General features: G+C 40.3%; 1 protein-coding gene across 1 annotated transcript in view; it reads right to left on the minus strand.

Moving 5' to 3' along the window:
• LOC122789349 (S-adenosylmethionine synthase) overlaps positions 1–12550 on the minus strand; it is a 516516-nt gene that overhangs the window by 503080 nt on the left and 886 nt on the right. The window lies entirely within an intron of this gene.

Raw genomic sequence — 12550 nt, forward strand, 5'->3', positions numbered from 1 at the left:
AAAGAAACCTGGACGAGTGGATTATGCACCGTAAATTCTTACCAGGGATAGCACTCACAACCCTAATAGACATGGGCAGTCATTAATAAATATTATTCTGGGTATTGACTAGAGTATCTGTGGTATTACATTGGGATGAAATGGCTAGGCTTGAATTGGCCACCGGGTCAATAGCCTAGTAACCTCCTATGATCCCATGAACCTAAAATTTCTAAATGCACATGCGTGGGGGCCAGTCATTAAAGTCTATGAACACATCCCCAAGCCATTAGTACAGTGATGTTCTTGAAGGACACAGAGGAATTATCCAGGCAAATGTTTAATAAAATGCTCACAAGGCTTTTCATTAAGAAACTGCTCACATAATATAAGTACAACAAGGTTAAAAATAAGCTACAAAGCACTGCAAACAGTGTGACTGAACACTTTGAAGTATAAAGATTTAAAAGAGTAATACTATAAGGGGAGAGGTCTCTGCCTCTCCATGCACATAACAGCTGAAGCAAGGGTTGCAATGGTTTTGTGTACACAGCAACTGCTATTCTAGAAAGACTTGAGAAATTTCTTACACAAAAAAAAAAAAAAGATGCAAACATTCTGTATGCTTGAACATTGTGGTTGTTTCCTCACTTGACTAGCTGCTTCTAATGCATGTCATATTTAACAGTGCACATATGCCTTACTTAAAGAATCATTTTATGTAAATGTTCAGTGTGTCTCAGCATTGTAGATGTCCCTTCCCTTGGCTACTTGCTTCAAAGCCATATAAGTGGGTTATTTGCTGCAACTAACATTTTCTATGAAATGTGAATTAATGATATGTATTTTCAATTTAATTTTTCAATAATGTATGATTAGATGAAATGCTGATGGGATGACAAGTACTTTACTCATATATTTCCACAGATCCATAAATAGATACTAGGCAGTCAATCTTAAGAATATTATCAACCTAGTCAAAATACCCTGCAATAAGCATTCACCACAAACTGCAAGGAAGGTCATATAAGATAGGCCTGCAGGAATTTCTGAATGCCCATCCAGTTATTAAGGTTAATTGTGAAGGCAGCATCCTTGACGGTTTGTAATACTCCACCTCTCTGCTTTACTGAAAATTTGCCTAATACAAGTTTAAGGTTCTAGACAAGGGTCAGCCTTGTTTGCTAGCTCTTGAGTGGCTTCTTCTGGAAGGCCATACAATGTTTGCATGCACACGGGGATCTGCATGTTGGTGAGTTTTTCTTATTTCATTTTGCATATAAGTTTAACATTTGCTTCCAACATTCAACAGTACAGTCACCAGTGCAACCCAGAAACAATGTGTTCTGTATGCTATAGTCTATTTTAGCCCATGTCCTACATGAACAATGTCTAGTGAATATTTCAGGGCATATGCATTTTACAATCAGAGAAAAACAATCAACTGTCACATGGCCATTACTTCAGAATTAATGTGTTTGGCAAGTCACATTGCATTTTCAGAATATTTTGTGTTTGCATATACTCTCATCTTTATTTAATTATTTATTTATTTGTCAACAGATGGAACTGTCTTACGAACAGCTGCACTTTAGAGTGACTCCTTTGTTTTCTAAAAGCTTATGTGCATTATCATTCCTTCATTTAAGTTACGCAAACCCTACATAATGTGGATATGAAAAGAAGAACTGGCACAAATGCAAACTTCTGCTGTGGTAGCCTTTAGTCAAGTACCTTTCATAGACAGTAAAAAGAATAAACTTGTGAATGCAACACTGAAGTCATATATGGAGCGCTGCAATTACACTTTGAAATCATAAGATCAACTTTGTCAGGCACCTTTCTCATATAAGGAAGTTATTTACAAAGCTTGTCAGGCCTGGCAGGCTGGTACGTAAAAATCAACTGCCAATCATTAGCGGACTGGAGTTCCGCTGTGGCGACCCCTAACCAGGAAAAGCCGAAAGACACAAACAAAATTAAGCACCTTTCACTGTTTCTCTGGTCTTGCAACAAACATTAACAGTGCCAACACAAAACAGTGTATGGGGCATTTCTTTGGCTATAAAAGCTGATCTACACTTTGCTCTGCTACATAAATTAAAAAGTGTGGCAGAGTGAAAGTATCTTGCAGTTTTGTTCATTCAGATGGATACTTTGCTTCTACCCACAGTCTGTTTGGAAGCTCTATGTATGTTATAGCTTTTAAAGCTGCTAATAAAATTAACTTTTCCCACCTTTTTCACTTGTAAGCTGTAGTACACTAAGGCTGCTAAAGCTCCCTGTACTACAAATAATCATGATCCAGATGACAATCATAACTGTTAATGAGTTGTCAGAATGGATTTAAAAAATTTACCTCCTGAGCTTCAATTTGCAGGAGTATTTCTTGGATCCTTTAACCGGACATAGTAGCAAACTGGTTATTACTGGTAACCAATCATAATGTTTTATGTAATGCACAAATTCAAAGGAACCGGAATGTTGAGACATGGAAAGTTACTTAAGATATATAGAAGTAGGATTGCCACTTGTCACTGTTTGACCTGAACAAACATGATGGAAAGAAAGGAAAACTACTCAAAAAAAAAAATCTACTGCAGTTTGTTTTTGCTGGCCTTTTCTACTGTACTACGTTTCTCTAACTAATACCAATGCTGAACTTCCTTCACTGTTTTATTTCTTTTTATTTATTTATTGACATTTGTTAACCGGGTTAGTCCAACTGAGCCAAGCGCCCATTTTCAGTGGAGACCCAAGTAGAAAAGCTCCAGAGAATTTACAATCATACTGTAGATAAACACAAAATATAAAAGACTAGTTCGCTACAATTTACAGTTCTGTATTCAGTAATGTAGTAAAAATTATATTGCAAAAGAATAATATAATTGAAAAATGCACTTGCCATATTTAATCAAAGAGACAAAGTAAAAGGAAGACCTGTTAGTGGACAGAAAAAAGGTGATATATTAAAGGGGAAGAAAAGTTGCATAATTAAAAAGGAAATAGCTGTTAAATGGGGGTTTGACATGGGCAGTTTTGACTGAACCAGTGTGAGATGCCTGCTTCTGGTTCTCTATAACCTAAACTTGAAGTACTGCCAGAGTCAAAAAAGATGCATGTATCCGTAGAAGAACAGCAGATTTATTTTGCTGCAGTGAAGAATGATTGGGAGATGTAGGTGGCTTGAGCTGAGTTGTGGTATTGCAACTAATTCCTTTGCTTATTCATGTATCAGCAGCAGCCAGTCAAACCAGATGCCCAAGCCCTAGAGATGAGACAGTAGGGCAAAAGGTAATGCATTTGTGGCTACTAGTTTAGGCTCCAGAAGGTAATTTGGAGATTTCCATTTTTTTCAAATGATGGACTCTAATTTACAAGAGGATAATGAAACAGAAAAAAGAGTGAGGGAGATACTAGTGTTTTGCTGCTGTTTATGTCTAATATAAATACTTTGATTGGGTTCTCTCAAGATGTCTTGATGGCCAAAGACTTTTTCATGAATGGTGCCTTCGTTTACTTTTGATAATACTCTGTTTTTTCATATAAACAAAAAATAAAACTTTGATTCTTTAAGGAAATGCTATATTAACTATCAGAGATAACTTTTCAGTGGCAGTGAATAACATTGAGCAGCTCCCCTGCCCCCCGTAGGAGTGGTTACTGACTTGAAACTGTAGTTTTATTGTCCGTTTTGGGTCTATTCCTGCTTCTTTCCAGCCCCTGCTATCAAGCACGCCTTAACGTGCTTTAGCGCAAAGTTGCCAGTAGAGCAGCATCGGGCAGCGCCGGTTTAACAAGGTTAAACTTTTTCTGGCTCCATAGGGTCTGTTCTTCAATTTTTCCCTTAGAACTGCTCTGTTAGGAACCTAAACAGTTTACACCTTCACTAAAAAGCACAGCACTTGTTCCTAATTGCTTTTTCTTCTCAAAAAGCTCAGCAATTGTCTTAAAAGCATATCCCTTGTCTTATAAGTATTTTCTTTGCAGGTCAAGCACTCCTATATTATACAAATCCCTCACTTGCAAAACCCCCCAGGAGTGCCCACTTCCCCGCTAAGCCCTCTACTTTTCTGTCTCATACCAACTCATAATTCTTTCTAGCATGTCAAAGGGTCAGATGCTGGCGTCCTCTCCTGCCCAGTTGGTGAATCTGGGAATTCTGAGGCAATGTTACAATTGTCTCATGTACACGGACAACCCTCTCCTCCTCCCACATAACACTAACACTTGCGAGAGATGCAGCTATTTAGCCAAACTGGAGGCTGAGCTCTCTCAACTCAGGACTGGCAAGACCAGGCAGGAGGAGAAGGCAACTACACACACCACAATACAAGTCTCACATAACTCAACCACACCGCTGAATCAAACACATAAACACACTAAGACATACTCGGAGGCTCTGAGTAAAAATTTACCTAAACAGCAAAGGCCTCCAAAGCAGACACCCAAGCAACTGCAAACTCAAGACACCACACAAACAACACATAAAAAACAAAATCAGTGTGCAAAGCAGTCACTGCCCTTAAGGCCAAATACAACACCAAACATACTTGTCATAGGTGACTCCATAGTCAGACACACTGATGTCCCACTCGCCAGGCTGAACAAGGAGAAGGTCATGGTAAGCTGCCTATCGGGCGCTAGAATCCGCCACATAACACAAGCACTCAGGTCACTCCACGGCAAGTACAAGTATGACACAGTCATTGTCCATGCTGGTGTGAACGACCTGAGACGTACCTCCCTGGACTACATGAAAAGAGACATAGAGGAGCTCTCTGATTATGTAGCCCAGGCAGGTATGACCCTGACCCTGAGCAGTATCCTTCCTTCACCACGAATGATGCCACAATATAGTGACAAGATGATCAGCTTTAACAATTGGCTTAATGTCTGGTGTCATTCAAAGGGGATCCAGTGTCTGTCTGCCTGGGATGACATGCTTGACAAGCCACGCTGCTTCGCAAGGGACGGCTTGCACCTGTCACCCTGGGATTCCGGATATTGGCTAAGGCTCTTGCCACCCCCATAGTGCCTTTTTTAGGCAAGGCTCAAATTCTAAACCTACCACCCTAGAAAACAAAAACGGGAAGAAACTAAGGGTAATGCTGCTCAATGCCAGAAGTCTAAATCTCAAAATGCACGCACTCGAGGCCCTTCTCAGTATGGAGAACATTGATGTCTGTGCTGTGACTGAAACCTGGTTCAAGGCTCCTGAGAGCACCCCGGCACTATCAGGTTTTACCTCATATCATGCTCCGGCCCCAAAACCCGGACCATACCACAAAAGGAGGGGGTGTATCCATATTCATCAAGGATACCCACACCTCCAGGTTGGTGGCTACGCACGAAGCATCGGAAACCATCCAGGTGCAATTAACCATAGGCAAAACTGCTCTACAATTTGTAGCATGCTACAGGCTACCCTCTCAAACTCAGGAAACCCACACAGCCTTCCTGAAGACACTGGAGGGTATAAATGCATCACCAAACACCATCATATTGGGTGACTTCAACTACCCGAATATAGACTGGGAACATTACTCAAGCCCCAACTTTCTAGCCCAAAGGTTCCTGGAGTTCATAAATTCAAATGCCATGGAACAACTAGTCACCATCCCCACAAGAGGAGAAAATATACTAGATCTCATCATCACAAACATGGGGACAAAATGCTCCACACCGGAAGTATATTCCTCTTTGGTGAGATCAGATCATAAACTAATCTCACTAGAAATCCACATCCCGCCCCCACCTCAAACAAAAAAGACCACAGCGAAGAACTTCTCTAAAGCAAACTTCACACTACTCAAGACGGGTGTGGTATCCTTCAAGGCCCCCGAGCCAATGGAAACCACAACCCAAGCTGCGGAAGCCCTTACAAATGCCTTCTATGAACACCTTCAGGACTGCATGGATCAGGCAATCCCAAATAAAACCAAGACTCTTTCCACCAAGGGCAAACGTCCAGTCTGGTGGACCCCAGCCATAAACAAACTTTACAATAAGAGGAGAAAGCTATTACATGATAGAGCAAAATCCCAAAAAGGGAAGGCATCTTTGATCAGTACTAGCAAGAAACTACGATCCCTCATAAAATCATCCAAGGCCAACTTTGAGAAAAAAATTGCCACAGATTCAAAAGACAATCATAAGGCCTTCTTCAGCTATGTCAGAAACCTGGGTGGAAACTCCCAGATATGCTCAGAATTAGTCCAAAATGATACAAAATCACTGAACCCACAGACATTGCCAACATACTGGCAGACAGGTTCAGCGCAAACTTCACCCCCCTCTCCCCCCCAAAAGGAGAGATAACTATCCCAACAGATTGTAGCCTCCCAGACATCTCAAATGCGCAGGTGAAAGCTGCTCTCTCTAAAGCTAAAAACACAGCATCAATGGGACCGGATGGTGTCCCCGGCTGTGTGCTACATGAACTCAATGAAGAACTAAACCCGCACATAAGGCAGCTGTTTAATCTTAGCCTTACCACAGGATATGTGCCCAAGGAGTGGCGTACGGCAACTGTGGTCCCACTCCACAAAGGCGGTGCCTCTACGGACCCTGGTAATTACCGCCCTATAAGCTTCACAAGCCTGGTCTGCAAAGCTATGGAGAGGATCATAATGGAACTCATAAACAAGGACATAGGGGACTTGCAGACCTTGGACCCAAACCAGTTTGGCTTTGTCAAGGGCAGATCTTGCCTTTTGAACTTGGTCGACTTCTTCGAAACAGTTACCAAGGCCATTGATGAGGGAAAGGCAGTCCATACAGCCTACCTTGACCTTGCAAAAGCTTTCGACGCAATACCCCACTCGGGTATCATAGAGAAACTTACCAGCTTAAATGTAAACCCATATGTCACAAGATGGGTTGCAAACTGGCTAAAGGACAGAACCCACAGGGTTAGAGTTGCTGGTTACAAGTGATGTCCCACAGGGCTCAGTCCTTGGCCCCCTATTGTTCGGCATCTACTTCTCAGAAGTACAGGCAAACATAGAAGGACTATGGCTGACAAAGTTTGCGGATGACTGCAAACTGGGTGCCATAGTGGGTAGTACATCGGACACAGACATCCTTCAGAGGGGTCTCACGGAAACTGATAGCTGGTGCCAGAGCCATGGCCTGAAGTTAAACGCAAAAAAGTGTATAGTCATACCCTTCGGGAAAAACAAGGTAACCCCAAGCTACCATATAGGTGGCAACCCACTAAGCACAGAAGAGGTTATCAGGGACCTGGGTACCCAGGTTGACAGTGGCCTCTCGTTTGACACTCAAGTTGCTAAAGTGGTTCGAAAGACCTTCTACATTGCCCATCTGATCATGAAGGGATTCACATCCAGATCAAGTGAGGTCATTGTTCCCCTGTACTCTTCACTTATCAGACCAATGATCGAGTACAATGCCCCATTCGGGATGTATCTCACCCGACACCTGCAGCAATTGGAGAGACCCCAAAAGTTCCTCACCAAAAGGATAAAGGGACTCCAAAACCTGTCATATACTGCCAGACTGAAGAAACTCCAACTCTATTCAGTTGCATACCGCCTGCTCAGAGGTGACCTGTGCCTGACATACAAGGCCATGACCAACCCGGAATTAATGGACATGCTCCACCTCAAAAATCCAAATCCACCAGAACCACTAGAGCAAGTGACTTAAACCTTAGCACGGATATAAATAGGACGTGCTGGAGGGATAGATTTATCACCCAGAGACTCCCCATGCTGTGGAATAAAATCCCGGTCCATGTGAGGCAGAGCACCTCGCTGGCTCTGCTCAAGAGAAATCTTGACCGGTGGATGGGAGATCGTAGGTTTACCCCGGGAATCATCTCTGTGTCACTGCTGGACAGAGGCACAACAAACTAATGGGCACATTATTTCTAACATAAGGGGTGGCGTAAGCCACATAACTTTGGGCTAGGCTTATAAATGCCTTAGGGCAGATAGCCTAGTATAAACCTATGAACCTATGAACCTATGAACCGGTTTGACAATGTTATACAATATATATGAACATTGTGCTAACTGTCCATGTCACTTTTCTGTGCCTAAGATAAAGTGGACCTGACTATTGCAAACTGAAACAAAAAGATCATCAACATTATTACACTTTAGGGAAAAGGAACAAATTTTATTCCTGAGGATCTATGAATGTCAATATGGGTGGATTGTCACTGAATGATAATTACTGCAAATCTTAAAACAATGCACCCTTGACAAACAGACATGTCACTGAGAAGGAAAGAATATATGCAAGGGTAGCTTAATTAATGAATTAACAAACTAACAAATTTGTATTTTCTGTGCCGCTGCACATTACAGAGGAGATGAGAATGTTGAGTTAGTTCTAGGTATCATGTTACCAAGCTATCATCACATGGTCATACATGCTCCTCCCCCTGGCAAGAAACAGTTACACAGTTAAGGCACCAGGAACTACATCTAACGAAGATGGATATACAGATAAGACCCAGTATCATATGTGTTGCACCATTCAGCTCTTTGTATCTATACTACACCTACTGCTCTGTCTATATCAGTATCTATGGCTACCTCTCTCTCTACCTATAACTACGTCCATATGTATATGTATACCTATTTCTAGTATAGCTATTTCTGTACAGGTACCTATGCCTGCCTCATAGATTTGTATACATGCATCATTTCTTTTGTCACTGATAACAAAACCCTGTTATGCAGTCCTAAATATACTATGAGGGGTGATGCAGCAAGAAATGTTGACTGTATGGGTATATAATGGCTGTTTTTATTACAGCTTTCTAAAATGTAAAACACAAGTTCCCAATCTTTTTTCCCTCGTAGGTTGTAGTCCATGTGCTACAAAGAATTACAATCCAGATGCCAGTCATAACTGCTAATGAGTTTTTGAAATGGATTTCAATATGAAGTTACTATTTTTATAATGAGAACAAAATGTTAGCATGTGAACTGTGAACCTTGAGGCTGAATTCCATATATTTTACACCAAAAAAGAACCAAAACTGAAAGAATAAAACAGACGTTTCAGCTATAAACCTTTAACATATAAGAATGCTTCTGATAATTCAACATGAAAAGTCAGTCCTAAGAGAAACTACCTAGACCCCATTACAAACAATATAAATGATGATATTTTTTTTTTTTGGGCGGGGGTTCTCATACGTGTTAAGATGATATGAGACATGAAACTATTAAAATATGTGCCTGAACTGCTGAAATGAAGTACACATCTTCCTGTGTAAGATTTGATTAGAAAAGGTGAAAGGCATTTGCTTCCTTACCCACAACACCCACATCAAACAGAAGCAATTTAAAAAGTTGGTATGTTGACCCAATATAATGTTGGAACTTAAATGTACAAAAGCCACCACAAGAATTAAGTACATAATTCCTAAACAGGTAAAGCAAAGCTTCAAATGGTGTCAAGAAAGTTCAGATAAACAGTACCTGAATATGCCAATAGTGTAGTACCTCTGCTCTGTATTTTTATGTTGCCAAACATCTGACTTTCATCAATAGAGGAATTTTTCGCTCAGAACAAGAAAATGTAAAATACAGAAGACAGAAATGTACTGCCTTCCTTGACTAGCACAAAAAGTAACATAAAAATGACAAATGATGGCAATGAAAACATGATATAGCTGTAACATATTAAGTAAAAAGGTACAAGAAGTAAGCAAAAACACTCCGGAATGACGTGACTTTATTTTTATAACAGAGCTAAAGTTCTCATGTTTCTTTCTAATGATATTTAAAATTAAATTTTCCAGGCTTACAAAACTATAGCCTCAAATTACGTAACATGTTGTATAATTAGGGACAGTCAGTGGAATCCCTATCTTTAGAGATGGAATTGTAGAAATAGGTTTTCATCCAATGGAGCCATTTTGTAGTGACTAAAGTGTTCTGTATAAAGTTTATTGCTCAGTGAAGGTGTTCTGGATTGTATTACAGTTACTTGCTTTTACATCAAAATCTTCAGTTGCAGTACTATTTTGAAAGCATTTTTGTTGCAAGGAAATGATGCAAATGTGGTGCAGGAATTAGTATTTTTTTTTGCATGTTTGGCCTCTCCCCACAGTTATGCAACCATGGAGTCAGTATATGTAAAAAAAAAAAAAAGAGAGAGAGAGAGAGAAAACGTGGGACATACAGGGTACAGAGGGCTTGCCCCCTAAAAATAACTATACTTATTTTGTCCTGTTTCAACATTTCTACATTTCAGGTTAGATGTTAGTAGTATCAGTGTTACATTTTCTGTTTAATGTCATGAATTCTTACATTATGCTCCCAACAGAAAATTAGCTGGCTTTTATGCTACTTTCTTATAAATAATATAACTAGGCAGCGGGTATCTATTAATCCAATAATTCTTTAGAGAATGGTAGTTTAGCATTTTTCATATTTGCTCATATCGAGTTCTTAGACTTGCCTGCCACCACTTACAACACTGTTATATACGGTAATGGTAACATTTTCTTTTTAATTCTGAGACCCCTATGGACAGGTTCCACAATAGGGGGACTGAATGTGCAAATCTGGGGATTTACATATACTACGTATGAGATCATTGGGTCTTGCAGCATTCATTTTTTTCTGAGGTGTGACAATCTCGGATTTAGGAAGCAGGGATATGGGGGGGGTGCAGAGTCCTTCAATGCCAACATTCTTTGTTATTTTCCCTTAAAGTAAAACTCTCTTACAACTATTTACCTTTGTTTCTGTCAATACTAGGGGGTAAGATGATGGTTAAACATAATCAGTAACGTCACAAAATCGATTATGTTCAGATTAAAGATTTAAACTGCATTTAAGAGCACAAGCTTGGAGAACATAAAACAGCAACTGCTCTTGAGCACCAATACACCACACCTGCTTGGCGTGCACAAGACAAGGGTACCACTCCCTCTAAATACAGCAATCCTAATATAAGCAATCTTATATCAAACTACAATGGTGCCACTATCTGAGTTGTCCTTGATGTTTTCCTCTCTTCGGTTAGTTCAATGGAGAGCCTAACCAATCAATGACCACTGGCTGCCCAATGACAGGTTTTATGTAATTAGATACAAAGGCTATTCAACCTCCTGTCCTAAGGCTTGAGAAAGTACCTGTACTATATCTCTCCAGACATACACTTGCAACAGGTTGTCAAACAATGCCTGGGCTTCTTTCCCCATAAGACTTACTATCCATCCATTCATCCATCCATCCATCCATCCATCCAGCCAGCATAACCTCTTTTTCCCATTTTGTACATAAGGTCAGTGTGTCACTTCAACAGTGACAATTACCTACAGCCAAGGTTCATAGCACCAAGTTTTTTCTTCCATTCTACACATGCACACACACACTCACACCTATGGTCAAATTAGAGTCCCCAGTCCACCTACTTGCATGTCTTTGGAAGGAAGAAATCAGAGCACCTGGAGAAAACTCATGTATACATTGGAAGGACATGCAGACTCCTCACAGGAGGCACCCCAACAGAGAATCCAACCAGAGAACCTCTTGCTGTGAGGCAACAATGCTATCCACTGTGTCACTAAGCCTCACTACCAATGTTCCTTGCTTAATAAACAGAATTCAAGCAATGTGCTTAAACTGGGACACCTCCATGCTGCCCTTGGGCTGATTCATATGCACTCTCTTCATAGTAAGTTCTACTCCCACTTCCTCAATCCTGACAATAAATAATAGTGACCACGGCATTGCTCTGTGCCCATTTTTTGAATGGAAGAACTGTGCTGTCCAAAAGCAAGACATTAACTATGTTGAGAATTTAAGCTACTTAGAAATGCCCATGTGGTATCATTCTTCATGTAGCAGTCATATGTGGGGTATTTTTCTGCTGACTTAAATTCCTCTGGGAATGTAGAGAACAGTTATAAAACTATGCAAATTATACTAATCATGTGGCATCTAAGTGCCCTATTCATAGCTTCTCCACATGATTTCAGGAGAAATAGGGCATCCTCTTATTTTTCTAGAAGTAACTTTATTTGAGCGACAAGCTAACATAAGACCAAATAAGTTGGAGATGTGGGCAAGGTTTACAGTTAAAAAGTAGACAAGCCTAGCTTTACTACATTCATCAGAGTCACAGCACACTGTGTGTAGTTTATATTAAATGCCATGCCTGGATTCATGGTGAATGAACACTGAATACCACTGCAAGAAGCAGAATTAGCTTGTACTTCGGGAACTCACACGCCACTTAACCACACTTTTCCACTTCTGTTTCATGATTGTGTGGAATCTTCCACACCAAAATGCTAACAAATTCAAAAAACAATAAAATAAAATGTGAAACTGGAACTGAGAAGTAAGTGGTCAGCAAATGTTTACAATACGTTACATATTCTAATTCAGTTTCATCCTTAAAAAGTTCAAAACTGCAACAGTGGATCTAAATTTCTGGAATATAATCCCTATTACTTTGGTTGTAGTGTCCTCAGTAGTTCATATAAAGTGGCATGTGGGGACTCGTCTGTTGCAACAATTGCTTACATGTCTGATCATCAGTGGGGATTCCAACTCAGTAATAAAAATCTGAA

Source organism: Protopterus annectens, chromosome 14.part0, assembly GCF_019279795.1.
Source record: "Protopterus annectens isolate FY-2018-M chromosome 14.part0, PAN1.0, whole genome shotgun sequence".
In the NCBI taxonomy this organism is placed as follows: domain Eukaryota; kingdom Metazoa; phylum Chordata; order Ceratodontiformes; family Protopteridae; genus Protopterus; species Protopterus annectens.